The 2,500-nt window shown below is 47.7% G+C and overlaps 1 non-coding gene across 1 annotated transcript; it reads left to right on the top strand.

Moving 5' to 3' along the window:
• The first annotated feature begins 1,194 nt into the window (after window positions 1-1,194).
• On the top strand, window positions 1,195-1,267 carry TRNAR-ACG (transfer RNA arginine (anticodon ACG)). Its single transcript has one exon. It is a non-coding gene; the product is annotated as a tRNA-Arg (tRNA).
• The last annotated feature ends 1,233 nt before the right edge of the window (window positions 1,268-2,500 follow it).

Here is a 2,500-nt window from a genome sequence, read left to right as displayed (position 1 = left end):
ATGTGTGTATGTGCTTGTACGTGTGTGTGTGTGTGCATGCGTGTGTGTATGTGTGTGTGTGCGCGTGTGTGTGTGTGTGTGCATGTGTGTGTTTGTGCGTGTGTGCACGCGTGTGTGTGTATGTGTGTGTGTGTGCGAGTGTGTGTGTGTGTGCGTGTGTGTGTGTGTGTGTGTGCTTGTGTGTGTGTTTGTGTTTGTGCATGTACGCGCGTGTGTGTGTGTGTGTGTGTGTGTGTGTGTGTGTGTGTGTGTGTGTGTGTGTGTGTGTCTGTGTGTGTGCGTGGGGGGGGGGGGTTGGTAGTTTCTGGGTGGATTTTATCATGCAAAACCACCAGAGGTGAGTGAAAAGTCTTTGGGGAAGGTTTGAGCACCCATGGGTCAAAAGGTGTGGCTGTCAAATCAGAAGAGACACACACACAGTTGGAGTGTGATTGGGCTAATGGGGGTGGGGTTGGGCGTGGAGTTGGGGCAAAGTGCAAAACTATCCTGGAGGAGTGGACACATCATGCAAAGTGTGAGTGTGCCTTTTTGGTGAAAGGGTGTACCCGCTATATGGAAGCAAGCACCTGTTGGTGGTGGGGGAGGGGAATGAGGGGTGTGGGGGGAGGTTTAAAATGTAAAACCACCCTGGTGGAGTGAACAGTCTTAAAGACAAGTTTGAGATGTCTGGGTCAAATGGTGTGGTCTGCTTTTCAGAAGAAGCGCACACATACACACACACACACACAGACTTGCCTCAAATATGTCTGCAGATTGTGATGTTCACAGGATGGAGGGGAAGAGAATGAGATCACGGGGAAGATCAAGAAGAGAGAGTTGATGTTTAACTCCTGCAGAGTCAATTCGGATGTAGAACTGTTTGCCAGAAAGTGTTGAGGAAGATGAGGGGAAAGTTTAAAAAGAGGAAGAAGTTTTATGTGGAGGAAGAACTTGATGAGATGAACCGTCACAGGTGATGGGGAGAAGTCCATGCAGGTGTGGAGTGAAAGAATATTTTATTCTTGACAGATTTGGGGTCTGGGTGGATTGTTTTGAGCAGCACATTTTAACATCACTCCACATTGGTTTCATTAACATGTGTTAATGATTCACATTCCCACAGGAGAAGTTGGTGACCATATTTCCCTGAACCTTTGTGTTCATCTCACCGTCATTTCATCATTTGGGTAAAGAGATGAACATCATTCGTCAGGTGGGCCAGTGGCGCAATGGATAACGCGTCTGACTACGTATCAGAAGATTGTAGGTTCGACTCCTACCTGGCTCGAGCGTTTATTTAATTTTATTTTTGAACCAGGTCGGTTTCATGAGGTCACGTGGTCGCATTCACATGTTTAATATTTGTTTCTTCTTGAAGTGTGTTCCTCCGACTGGAAGTCGAACCTTCGGTGGTGATTCAGTGTCTCTTTATAAGGAGGACATGAACCGTTCAAAAGTCCTCGTGACCTTGGCCCGGTCCAAATCCACCTTTTTGGTTCCATATCCGAGGAGACCAGAGATTGACACCGACATATTCTGAAGATCGTGAGGCATTTTATTTACCCATTGCATGATTGGCACCGGCACATCATGGTCTGCCCTTTTTGAAAGACATCACGAATCTGTCACGTTCACATGGAACACGGGAATTTCAAAATGACGTATAAATGCGAAACGAACCGTGTGTGTGTGTGTGTGTTTGTGTGTGTGTGGTGTTTCTGTGTCCGTGTGTATGAGTGTTTGTGCGTGTGTGTGTGTTTGTGCGTGTACGTTTGTGTGTGTATGTGCGTGTACGCGTGTGTGTGTGTCTATGTGAGTGTACGCATGTGTGTGTATGTGCGTGTACGTGTGTGTATATGTGTGTATGTGCGTGTACGTGTGTGTGTATGTGCGTGTCCGTGTGGGTGTGTGTATGTGCGTGTGTGTGTATGTGCGTGTATGTGTGTATGTGTGTGTGTATGTGTGTATGTGCGTGTGTGTATGTGCGTGTACGCGCGTGTGTGTGTGTGTGTGTGTGTTTGTGTGTGTGCGTGTACGCGTGTGTGCATGTGCATGTGTGTACGCTTGTGTGTGTCTGTGTGTGTGTGTGTGCGCGTGTGTGTGTGTGTGTGTGTGTGTGTGTGTGTGTGTGTGTGTGTGTTTGTGCGTGTACGCGCGCGTGTGTGTGTGTGTGTGTGTGTGTGTGTGTGTATGTGTGTGTGTGTGTGTGGTGTTTCTGTGTCCGTGTGTATGAGTGTTTGTGCGTGTGTGTGTGTTTGTGCGTGTACGTTTGTGTGTGTATGTACGTGTAAGCGTGTGTGTGTGTGTCTATGTGCGTGTACGCATGTGTGTGTATGTGCGTGTACGTGATTGTATATGTGTGTATGTGCGTGTACGTGCATGTGTGTATGTGCGTGTGTATGTGTGTATGTGCGTGTGTGTGTGTGCGTGTTCGCGTGTGTGTATATGTGCGTGTGTGCACGTGTGTGTGTGTATGTGCGTGTGTATGTGTGTATGTGCGTGTGTGTGTATGTGCGTGTAC

Source organism: Eptatretus burgeri, unplaced genomic scaffold (genome assembly GCF_056783735.1).
Source record: "Eptatretus burgeri isolate ZD-2024b unplaced genomic scaffold, Ebu_testis_v1 Ebu_testis_scaffold_1714, whole genome shotgun sequence".
Taxonomy (NCBI): domain Eukaryota; kingdom Metazoa; phylum Chordata; class Myxini; order Myxiniformes; family Myxinidae; genus Eptatretus; species Eptatretus burgeri.
This window is presented reverse-complemented; position numbering and strand designations above follow the sequence as displayed.